Here is a 12,299-nt window from a genome sequence, read left to right as displayed (position 1 = left end):
TCCAAGACAGACAGTGGGACCCAGAAAGCTATGGGGAGAGAGACAGATGGGCCAAAAGGCTTGAATGGGACGTTATGACCGTCTGAGGAGGTGGTCTGTGAGACCACGCGAGGCAGGCAGAACATAGTGAGACTTAAGACCCGAGAACTACAGGAGCTAAAGGAGCAAGGGTAAAGGAAGTACCAAAGAAAGGAGGAGGCCCGAGGAAGGAGACAATCTGCCCCTCACCAAGGAGGAATTAGGGCGTGGGGTCGCGCTGGCCCGCGGAAGCCAAGGCAAAGCCGGCCAGGGGCGCTGCCTCAGAGCCCAGTGAGACTAAGACTATCCGTGGGTAGCGCCCCCTCCCGGCCCCAGCCGACTAGGAGCGGGGAAGGAACACTACTGCTCCCTAGTGGTTACGAGAGGAACAGCACCAAAGAGAAGACAGGCAGAGGAACAGATCGCCTTTCTCTTCCTGGATTCCCGTCCTTAAACCAGAAAGCAAAACCCCACTCCCTTTTCTCCAAGCCCAAGGACAAGGCAAAGGCTTTCCCTGAAAAGTCTGCCTGAGAGCACCAGCACTTTTGCTTAAAATTTACATACAATGATTTCCCTATCAGAGCCCTCCAGACACTTTGACTTTTCTCTTTTCCTCTCTGAAATTCTGGCCTACAGCACTGCTCTCTTCCACACTCACTTTGCCCTGGGCTCTCTCCTCATTTTGTCTCAACCTGTTGCTTTCAAGAGGCCTCAGACATGGAGAAGAGGGTCTTGAAGAGAAAAAGATGGAGTGCCCTGTCTCAGGGGGACTCTTTGGTATAAACAGCAAATAAACTCTCACTTAATTAGCTTTATTTTTAGGGTAGGGAAAGAACATGGGCTTTGGATTCATGCAGACCCAGGTTCAGTGCTGATTCCCTCACTCACCAGCTGTGCCACCTTGGTAAGTTACTTGTCTATTTCCTTATCTGGGAAAATGGGAAGAAGGATTCCTTCCTTTCTGGCCACTGTGTGCATGTCCAGTGGACACTGAATGGTCAGGTTAGTTCTTTTCCTTCTGTCTTCGCTAGCTCCGCCCACAGAGTAGAGCAAGGTGTTTGCAGGTAGGAGACAACTTTCCTTCCACCTTGCCCCGTCTTGTTTTTGTTTTTGTTTTTTTTAAAGTTTTTATTTATTGACAGAGAGAGAGGGGGAGAGAGAGAGGGAGAAGCAGGCTCCCTGCTGAACAGAGAGCCCCATGTGGGGCTCCATCTCAGGATCCCAGGATCACAACCTAAGCCAAAGGCAGGTGCCCAACCAACTGAGCCACCCAGGTGCCCCTGCCTTGTCCCTCTTGACCAGGACTCATCCTCTAATTTCTGCCCATTTCAAAAACTGAGGGCAGTGCCTTCAGTGGACAGGATTTAAATCTAAGTGTGCCCAGCAGCAGAGTTCACTTCTCACTTTGTCCTCTAGATTGCCAGGCCTCAAGACACCCCATCATCCCAGAGAAGAGAATGAAAGCCTTGCCTGGGCCCACACTTGGCCAGGGTGCAGAAGCAGCTAATGCTTGGATCAAAACTATATGGCCTCTCCCTGCATTTAAATTTAAAAAAAATTTTTTTAAAGATTTTATTTATTTATTTGACACACACAGAGAGAGAGAGAGATCACAAGCAGACAGAGAGGGAGAAACAGGCTCCCTGCCGAGCAGAGAGCCTGATGCAGGGCTCAATCCCAAGACCCTGAGACCATGACCCGAGCCGAAGGCAGAGGCCTAACTCTCTGAGCCACCCAGGCGCCCCACTCTCCCTGCATTTAAAATGATCATTTTCTGTCTCTAAATCTTACCTTCTTATTTAAAAAGAAAACAAAAGGAGGTACTCCTATTCCTCCATTTTATATATTTTTCACATTTCAAGTTTTTATTTAAAATCTAGCAAGTAACATATAGTGTAATATTAGTCTCAGGAGTACCTATTCCTCTATTTTAATCCTACCTATCTCTCCTAGATCTCTCCATCTCCCTCTACCCCAAATATCTGGCAGGGTTTACTTTGTGCTATAGAAGTTTTGTCCACAGGATGGAAAATGAGAATGGCAGGGAATGAGATACTCAGACAGGTGAAGGAGTGTCAAAGGGGGTAAAGAGAGAGCTAATGCGGAGAAGAGGGAGAGGTAGGGAAGCTTGGGGAAGGGGCCGGATCTTGATCCGCACATGTGATTACTGAATCTAAGACCTCCCAGCTTTGACACCAGATTGGGCAGGTGGCCTGTCCTCACTGGGAAGGATGGAGCAAGGGGGCTGTGTCTTACATCTTGCAAGATGCTTAAGGGAACTAACTGGATGAGGTGTGAGGGGGAAAGAGAGGCAGAGAGGAAGAAGACTGAGGGTTTAGGGGTGGGTAGGCTAGGAGCAGAAGGCAGGGGTCTAAAGGAAACTGTGGACTAAAACCACAACTAGCTAGTTGAACATCCATCCACATTTGCATGGCATGCTGAATGGGCTGCTGGAGGGGTGGATGTCCTGGAGAGGAGTGGACCCTTTCGCCCATGCATCTCCCTTAATGACACCTCAGTTGTTAGGACAGCAGGGTGGAGCTGTGTGATATAATAGGGGAGACTCAGGCCAGACAACCCCATAAAGCCAGCTCTGAACCCTTCTTCTATATGAAGGGCAGGAAGTAGTGCCCTTGAATTCAGATTCAGGATCCTATCTGATCCTGGCAGGGGGGACCTCTGTAGAAGACTGCTGATCTCCCTGAACTCAGAAAGAAATTACACACAATTCTTTAGAATCATTTGGAAGAATACCATTCTAAGTGACTCTGTATATAAACAAACCCTTCTAATTCTTTGAGCCTCTGTGAACCCTTGTGATGGTAACGACTCCATTTAACTAGTGTCACAACAACAACTACTAATAATAATGTCATTAAATGTTTCCTGTATGCCAGCACCATGCTGAGCCCTGGCCAAGCCCTGCATCACCTGATTCTGACCTGCAGTCTGATGAAAACTACAGCTATTCATTCCCATTTTACAAACATGGAAACAGACTTAGATGGGTTAAGGAATTTCTAAGGTCTCACACTTGGGAAAAAGGAGAGCCCAGACTGGATTCAGGTAGCCTGACCCCAGCACAATTCGTAAGCTTCTGAACTCTGGCTGCCATGTATTTTGAACGAGGTCTTTGAGTTTTGCGTGTGTTACTCTGCCCTTATGTGCGTCCTCCCTTGAGCATATAAGCCCGAGGATACCTATCAGGTCCTCTTTCAGCTTGGAAGGTGATGACCACTCTAAATTTCTTAGTAGAAGATGGGCCAAAAGAGGACCAAGGCTCTGTGCAACTCCAGGGGGCGCTATTCACACTGTAGTCAATGAGGGGCCCTAGCCATTCCTTTTGTATGTTTGTGTTGGGGGTTGCGGGAGAGCTAGATGTCAAAAGGCAGAGTTGAGGATATGTGTATTCGTTTGGGATAATGTCTCTTAAAGCTGGAAGTCTCCACATGTGCATCCATGATAGCAGATGGACTTCAAGACAGACAGTATGGTTATGGTTATGATTTAGAACACGGCCTTTAGGGTCAAACTGGAATCCAATTTTAGTTCTAGTCTGTATTATGTAAATGACTTCGGGTGAGTTGCTTAAAAACGATTTCTTCCTATACATAATGGGGACTGGCTCCTCATGGAGTTGTGTCCATTGAGATGATCATTATCCAGGCCAGCACTTTGTGATCAATAAATGGAAACGGTAATTATTCATCCACGTGCCTTATTTCCTGAGTTGGGGTGTACGCGTGTGTTTACTGTTTTTTGACTCTGTGTGTGGCCGAGGGCCTGGGTGTAGTGCTGTCGGTCCCAGCACCGTTTCGAGGTTAGTGAAGGTGCTGGGTCACGAGCCTCCTGCTGGGTCTCCCTGACGCCTCGGTACTGCCGGCGGGGGCCGGGGGCTGCCCGCTGGGCGGCGGGGTGTCCGGTGCGGGTGTGTTGCCTCGTGCCTGTTTGTGCTCGGCGGCCCGGCTGGCGCGGGCGTGTTTGGGGTGGTGGTAATTACTGGGATGGCCCAGCCCTAATGAGTGTGATCCCGTTACACTCTCGCCGCCTCTAATGGAGCTAACCTCATTTCACAGCCATTAGAGATGGAGATGAGGCCCCGCCCACTGCCCCCGCCAGCTGCAGCTCCCGCAGCCCGGCCACGTTCTTTCCCTCCGGCTCGCCATTTCCCGGTGCCACCTCTCCTTCTCCCGCCTGGTCTTGTGCTCCTCCTTCCAGGCTTCTCTGCCCTGTTCCCCATTGTTCTCTTCCGTCCCAGCTTTCCGCTCCCCTCGCCTCTCCCCTGCTCCTGGTGCGTCCCCTTCCCTCGGCCTCCGCTGTGCCTGGGTTCCCTCCTCCTCGTTCGGCCTACGCATCTCTGCTTGCCTGTCCTCTCCTCTGCGCCCCTCCCCCGCCCTTCCCTGCAGCTGGCCCTCCCCTCCCCCACATTGCCCCGTCCGGCCAAAGGACAAATCTCAAGGGGAAACCAGCAAAGACAAACAAGGAGCAGTGACTTCATTATCGTCGTTAATTTGCCACTTCAGTTTCTCCCACAAGGGTCAAAGCCAGCACGGCTTGAACTCAGGGCTGCCACGGAGGCCGAGCCGAGGCTGCCTTTTCGGCTTGAAGCCTCTCCCCAACCACTCTCCCTCCCTCCCCTTCCAACGCTGCCATCGTTTCCCGGCAGGGGGTCAGACTCCCGGTTTTGCTCCTCCATTTCTTTCCCTGGCCGCACAGCCTACTGCCCTCCCTCCTTTTTCATTTAAATTGTGGCCTTCACTCCAGCTCCAAGTCACATGGTTTTTGCCTCGGACTCCCTCTCTCAGCCATACTCTAACGGTCCCCCGCTTCTCCAGTTCCCTGCCCCATCCATCCTGCACCCCCTTCTTGACTTCCCCTGGCCTTCTCTCTTCCTTACCTCAAGTGCACACCCTTCCCTGAAGCATTGGGATTTATGAAATCCAGCCGCCAGAAGAAGCTGGAGACGGAAGAAGGCATTCTGGCCCAAGCATGCCAGAGGTCCAGAACTTGGAAAGGGCTGGACAGGAAAGAAGACAGCTGCCATGGGGCCAAGAGGCCCATGAGTCAGAAGCAGCAGCAGAATCTAGACTCAGACATCCCAGACCCGAAAAACCACCTCGGAGACCAGAGAAAAAGGAGGATAAATGGCCTTGGCTTGGGCTTGAGACTGGGGGGGGGCGGTGATCATGGAGAAAACAAGGATGGAAAGATATGAGGATGGAAATGGCGTGTATCCCCATCAGTTCCTCAGGGAAACCCAGTCTAACACTCCGGTCCCACCCTCTGCCTTCCTTCACTGAGAAGCCAAATGACTAGCAATTGACTCTTAACCTTTCCTCGGATCCCAGCCCCAAAGGGAGAGGCTGAGGGTAGCTGGCTGTGACTAGAGGAGGCACTAGGGAAATGTCCACAATGAAGTAAAATTTTCTGGCCCACACCCATCCTGCCCCACTGACTGCATGTCAGTCAGCACGCTACACTGAGCGCGAGCCTGCATGCATTTACCTTCTCTCAGAAAAGAGCTCTAGATACTATGTCCTCCTAATTGCACAGGCCGCCGTGTGGGTGGATGGCCCTGCGGTGACTCCAAGACTGGAAGCTTCGCTTTCATGTAATCCACTATTCCTGCCCAAACACAGAGAGGCAGCGCCTGTTCTCTCACTTGACTTGGAAAGAAAATTTTTGAGGGATACCCAGGTACCTCAGCAGGAATTAGAAAAAAAAAAAAAAAAAAAAAAGGTCCCTCAGTTGTTAATTGTCTGCTTTCAGCTCAGGGTCCTGGGATCGAGCCCAGCATTGCATAAGAGCTCCCTGCTCAGCGGGAAGCCTGCTTCTCCCTCTCTCACTTCCCCAGCTTGTGTTCCTTCTCTCCCTGTCTCTGTCAAATAAATAAATAAAAATCTTTTAAAAAGAAAAAAAAAATGTCTCCCTCCAGGTATACACAGTCTAGTGGTATAGCTTGGTGACAGGGAAACAGGCGGATCTTAGCCTGGTCACCCCTTGAACTGGGCATCTCGAACCACCATCCAGAGGCCCTAGTCTCAGGACTACTTTCCTACAGGAGGGGGCTATTGAGAGCCAATGGGATTACCTCAGGATGCTGAGGGATGGCCCTCTAATCTTTCACACACACACACACACACACACACACACACCCCTCTCAAGAGCCTGGGGTGGAGGAGGGGTGGGCAGGCAGGCCCCTGGACTTTCCCCAGAGAGGCAAGGGGCTCTGGGAAAGTGAGTGGTGGGATGACTGAGAAGGCAGAGAAGAAAGATGGAAAAATCAATGAAATGAGTTTCTAACGGTGAGGTAAAGGACCGCCGTGTCGACAGCCTGTCGCCTGCTGCAAAATATGAGCTGCCCAAGTCCATGGTGGTGGCTGACAGTGCATCCAGCTGCCACTGTCCTCCTTTCAGGGTACCCGCCTCCAGCCCCTTCTCCAGTTGCCCTGGCCTTTCTTATTATAGCCAGACTTCCCCTTCCCTCCCAGGGTTCCCCACTTGCTTGCTTGCTCCCTTCCGGGTCTTCTCTCCTCGAGTCCTCAACCCATTCAGGGTCTTTATGACTCCACCATAGAAACAAGAAGATTATAATCCTTGACCCGTGCATCTTTCTCGAAGACTTCTGTGTACTGGGACACCTCTCTGCAGATTTTCCTCAGAATTGTGATGAGCTCCACATTTCTTGCCACACCTCATCCCTTTCTAGAGCCTCTGGACACTCAACAATTGGAGTCAGGGATCAAGGCCATCCCCACAGGGTTCTTGACACCCAGGTCTGTGCCTACTGCCTGCTGGCCCACTTGGCCAGTGCTGACTTCCTTGTGTTTGCCTGGATTGGGAGAGGGTGCATAGGATGGGCCTGGTATTGATTCATGAACTCTTGGTGACTTGGGGGGCGGGGCAGGGGTATGACTGATTCAGTTGTGGTTCTGTGATTGGGAATGGGGTAGAGTGGCGATGCTACTTCCAATTCACATCTGCCAACTCTTGTCTTCAGAAACAACTCCCAACCTTTTCTGGAAACCACCTCCTTTCTTTATCTTCTTCCTCATCTTCCTCTTGGGTTTCTAAGACTGTTCATTCATGTTTTCTTCCCATTACCTCTCCAAAGACTCCCCAGATCAGCCCTTAGAGTCAGCCCTCCAAGTGTGGCTGCCTTGGCTGACACCAAGTGTGCCTCTAATGGAGATAGTCTCTCCTCTCTCCACCTCAGATCTCACTGCTGTTCAGTGAACTCCCCTCCAGCCCTTTCCTTCAGTTTCTGCTTTCCCAACTTGCCCGTTTATGGCGACTTAGGCCTGAGGGGAAGGTAGGCAACTCCTTTCCCTGGCTTCTTCTGATTAATTCAACATTCAGTCAACAGATGTTTACTAAGCATCATCTATGTGGCAGATGCTGGGCTATGTGCTGGGAAACAATCGGAAAGTAGGACAAGGCACCTGCACCTACGGCCATCATGACTAACCCTGGCTCTCTCACCCAACAGCTTCCTCTCTCAACTCAGTTGCCCCACCCCACCCCAAACAAAGTCCACTGTGCCCTATGGCATTTCAGAACCCAGCCCTTTTCTCTATCCCTGCCTCAGGTTGCACTCACACAGCCCTGATCTCCTCTCTTCTGCATTTCCAGCTTCAGTCTCCACTCCTAAACCCAGAGCTAGGTTCATCTTACATTTTCAGCTCTCCTCCCTGCTCACAAAGCCCTTCTCCTTTCACGTTCCCAAACTGCCATTTCCAGTTTTCTTCCTTCTTTGCCTGCCTTTCAGTCCTACCACCCGGTCCTCAATGCCCCGACTCCCAAGGTCTCTTCCTCTTGCTCCGGCAGGTTCCCGTGAATGTCAGCGACTCACATAGGAGATCTCACTCTGAGCTCAGAACAGCTCTGGGGAGGCAAGGTCAAGCTACCGACCCAGGGATCCTAGAGATCAGACTCAGGCCCTGGCCTCCGGAGTGCCCAGCTCCCAGCAAAGCAGCAAGTTGTTCCTCTGTGGGTCTCAAGGTAACACCAGCTGCTCTGACATCACGGAGGGAGGAACCCTGTCAGGTTGCCAGGGCAACACCAGCAATTTATGACATCAGAGCTTGAGGCCTTTGGTTCTCAGGGGACTAGAAAGATTCAAGTTCCTGTCAGCTAAAGTAAATGGGAATTCTACTTTTTCATCTCTTTGCTCGTGTCCCCCTGGCTTGGGAATGAAAAGCAAAGGCCTCTGGTGGGGTAGTGAAGGATGTGGCCAGTGGAACGGATGCTTGTGAGGTCTCTTTCCCTCTCTCTTCACCAGTATCTCTGCATGCTCTCTGCCTCTCCTTTGGCATCTCTCTCTTGCGGGGCTTCACCCGGTGGCATTTCTGCTATGCCTTTTTCCGAATCACCCCTCCTGCGGCGCTCTCTTTGCACCGGTCACGCTGTGTCCCTCTCACACCAGAGGCATTTGTTTCCTTTGATACCTCATGCTCTCCTTTCTTCCCCCTCCCAAGCTCTGTGTGGCTCTGATCTGCTTCAGCACTCCTCCATTTGCCTTCCATTTACCTTCTTTGTACCATATTCTTTTTCCACCTCATCTTATTCTTCAATTCCTCCCTTCCCCCACTTTACCATTGTATTCACTGCATTTTGCCTTTTCTGTTGACCTCCTCTTTAGGAATACTCTATCATTTCTGTCCATCTTCTGTATCACTCTAAACTCATGTTTTATTTCATTCTCCCAATTTTTCATTAATCACCCCTCAGTTCCATCCCTGCCCCCATTCCGCACGGATTTTCTTCCTTTCCTTTTGCACATTCCACATGTCATGCATTTCTCTACCCCATACGTTTATTATACCCAGCCTCTCCTTCCTTTCTGGAACACTATTCACCTCTGAAATCGTCCATCTTCTGCCCCTATCTACCCCCTTTCAAGCCGGAGGGCTGGAAAACAATGCTGCACTTAAAACAAGGCAAACTCTCCTGACTCTTTATCCACATTTCCCATTCTTTAGGCTGAATGAACCTGGCGTCTTCTGTCAGATGAATGAAAACAGGCCTGTAAAAGATCATGCTGAATCCAAATATGATAATAACAGGGGCCCGGGAACATGAGCTAGAAAGTAAAGAAAAAGCCACTGATACCTAAAAGGATCTAAAGGATGAGAGGCAACCAAGCAGGGTGGAGCTCAAAGTCCTAGAGAATGTCCCCTTACAAAATCAAAGTTGACAGTTAATGGACATAATGGCCCTGACTGATGAAGGGGTTATATGCCCCTGGAAGCCCATTAAATTGATTTCTTGGCCTGTTTATGTGCCTTCACAAACCATACTCCCCACCTCTCCCAGCCCCTTGCTCTCTTGTTACCTTCTGGTGCAGAGGCTAAAATTCTGGGTGAGAGGATAAGGGATAAAAGGAAATTAAGGTGACCAAGGAGAAAAGGTAGGGAGAAGGCAGGTTATGGGAACAAAGGTAAAGAAGAAGCAAGGGAGGTCATGGGAGACAGGACTGCAAAAAAAAAGGGGAGGTGAAGCAAAATGGGAAAATGAAAAAATATACAATAGCAAAATGAGGGAAGGGAGGAAATCAAGTCAGCAAGGAAGAGGTTTGTGGTGGGAAGCTTCTGGAGAGGCAAATGACACACAAGAGACCAGAGGTCCTGGTCGGGGAGACAGGCACATGGCAAAGGAGACAGTCAACAATGCTAGAAGTTCCAAAGCTTTGTGGGTGAAGGTGGAAGAAGATGCTGTTCTGGCTGTGCTGAACGGGTACCTGAGTCCTTTGAGGAGACACATCTGCCCCATCCTTCAGACTCTTTCCAGGCCCCTGACCAATGACTGCCACAATCATGACTGATAAGCATGAAAAAAGTAGCCTCAAAAGGCCAGGGATATCTTAAGGACTCTGAAGGAGAGGGCATGGAGTCCTAGACAGGCAGACACACCACCAGTCAGGCAGCCAAGGCGTGACACATAGTGACAGGGACACACAGGAAGAGGATCACCCGGATAGGAAGAGTCACATGCGGAGACAGTGACACACAGACCCAGAGATGGATGGGTGCAGAGAATGAACGAGGGGGAAGAATGGCAAAATCAAGAGGCAGGGGACTCGTGGACACAGATCAGCGGGGCTACAAGCACATCGAGACCACGCGTGGTCGAGTGCTCAAAAATGACAGGGCTACTCTGAGAGGGGGACACACAAGAGCAGAGCAGGTGGAGAGTTGGAGGGCCAGGAGAGACACACACTTCACCTTGAGTGGAGCAGGGCCTCCCCTCACCTACTCGCACCTTTCCCCCCCCCCCCAAAAAAAAAAAAAAAGCTCAACTTCAGGCAAAACGAAGATCGAAGATTAAGAGTATCCACGTCCCTTTCCACCCACCCTCGCCCCCAGCATGCTAGCCCATCCGCCAGTCCGCCCCCCTGCCGAGGTTTCCGATCCCGCAGCCGGCGGGGGGCAGCCGAGACCCAGGCCCCTCCGGGCTGACAGCTCCGAGCCCGCAACTCACCCTGCCTCCCCTTCCCTCCGGGACCCCCGCTCCCCGCACAGCTCGGCGCGGTCCGTCTAGGCTCTCGTTACCCTCCGTCTGTCCAGCTGGCTCCTGGTCCAGCTTCGATGCCTTTTCCTTTCGCCGTCTCTCCCTCCACCCCTGCATCTATCTCCCCCACCCTATCCTCCCTCGCACACCCCCTCCCCCCCCACCCCTGCCCCCTCCTTCTCCCCAGGCTCTCGGTCTGTCTGTCCATCCGTATCCCCTCCCCCAGCCCCTTCCCCGTCCCTCTCCGTGCCCTCCAGCGGCAGTCTCCGAGCGCCTCCTCTCCCTTCCGTCTCCAGCTTCCAAAGAGCAAGGAAAGGAAGAAGAGAGAGAGGGAGAGGAGAAAAAAAAAAACCAACCCAGCAGCATCGGAAATCGATGCACTTACACCTCAGCTGGAAGCAGGGACGGGAGTCGAACCGCGGCCGCCGAGCAGCGCGAGGCGGGGAGGGGAGGGGGCGGCTCTTGGAAGGGACTTCTCCGATGTGTTGATTCCTTTTTTTTTTCCCCTCCTCCTCCCTCCCTCCAGCGCTCACTCCGGGGCGTCAGGGACGGAGATGGAAAAAATAAATAAATAAATTCACGGCGGTGAGGGAAGTGAAGGAAAATAATCAATGCTATTTGGCTGCGGCTGAAGTGTTTTCCCGGCTTCGTGAGGGGGTTTCCATTGATTCACCCTGGGCACTCGCTCTCTCCCTGCCTCCTCCTCCTCGCCCTCCTCCTCCTCCTCCTCGCCCTCCTCCTCCTCCTCCTCCTCCTCGCCCTCACTCCTCCGCCTCATTCACTGGCTGGAGCCGAGGCGTCCTACACAATGGAATAATCAATACCCAGGAGCCCGGGGCGGCCCCACTGAGCAGGTGCAGCGTCCCGCCCGCCGCGGTGCGTGCCGGGAGTTGTAGTCCGTTCCTGGTCCCACCCGCCTGCTAGCTCACGGTGAGTGCGCGCGCGGGACCGAGGACCGAGGGCAGTCCTGCCCGCGGGCGGGGCCACCTTGCTCACTGTGGCGCCGGGTCCAAGCTAGTGCTTGCAAAGGTGCAGGCGCCTTTAAACTCCTCGTGTTCTCTTTCTCTCCCTCCAGCCTACAGAAACTATGCATGTGTTTTGTTGTTTGTTTAAAAGCGGCCCGTAGAATAAGCATGAGCTTATTCCAGCTTTCCAGAGCGTCCCAGGCCGACCTTTCTTTTCCATTCCCTTCTTCTGCCTTACCAGTCCCCCTCCTTTCCAGTTGGGTACTAGAACCTTCTCTTCCACAGCAGTTACTCGGAAGTCTCCAAGAGCTTCTGTTTCCTCCACCCAGAGTTAGGTTGGGAAAGGGACCTTCTGGCTCCTGGGCCTCATCCTCAGGTTATTAAGCTCTCTTATCGTCTAATAATAGCTGTACAGATTTATTGAGTACACAGAACAGTTCCAAGCGCTTTCATGTTCATTAATTTACTTAATCCTCACAGCTAGTCCCATTTTACAGTTGAGAAAATCAGACCACAGAGAAGTTAATTAAGTGGCCCAAAGCCACATGGCCAATAAGTAACAAACAGTGCCAGGATTCAAACCTCGATGGTCTGACTCCAGGGCTCACAATAGCTGCTATAGCCTATTTCTCTTAAAAGTAAAATAATAGGGGCGCCTGGGTGGCTCAGTGGGTTAGGCCTCTGCCTTTGGCTCAGGTCATGATCTTAGGGTCCTGGAATTGAGTCCCGCATCAGCATCGGGCTCTCGGCTCAGCAGGGAACCTGCTTCCTTCTCTCTCTCTCTCTGTCTGCCTCTCTGCCCACTTG

General features: G+C 51.8%; 1 protein-coding gene across 2 annotated transcripts in view; it reads right to left on the bottom strand.

Annotated features, from left to right (window-relative positions):
• The window catches only part of ZFHX2 (zinc finger homeobox 2), a 30,622-nt gene extending 19,336 nt beyond the window's left edge, over window positions 1-11,286 (bottom strand). For both annotated transcript variants that reach the window (XM_044232196.1, XM_044232195.1), the window contains exon 1: window positions 10,913-11,286. The gene's annotated coding sequence lies outside the window, so the exon portion shown is untranslated. The remainder of the gene's footprint in view (window positions 1-10,912) is intronic.
• Window positions 11,287-12,299: the final 1,013 nt, after the last annotated feature.

This window comes from Neovison vison, chromosome 13 (assembly GCF_020171115.1).
Source record: "Neovison vison isolate M4711 chromosome 13, ASM_NN_V1, whole genome shotgun sequence".
Lineage (NCBI taxonomy): Eukaryota > Metazoa > Chordata > Mammalia > Carnivora > Mustelidae > Neogale > Neogale vison.
This window is presented reverse-complemented; position numbering and strand designations above follow the sequence as displayed.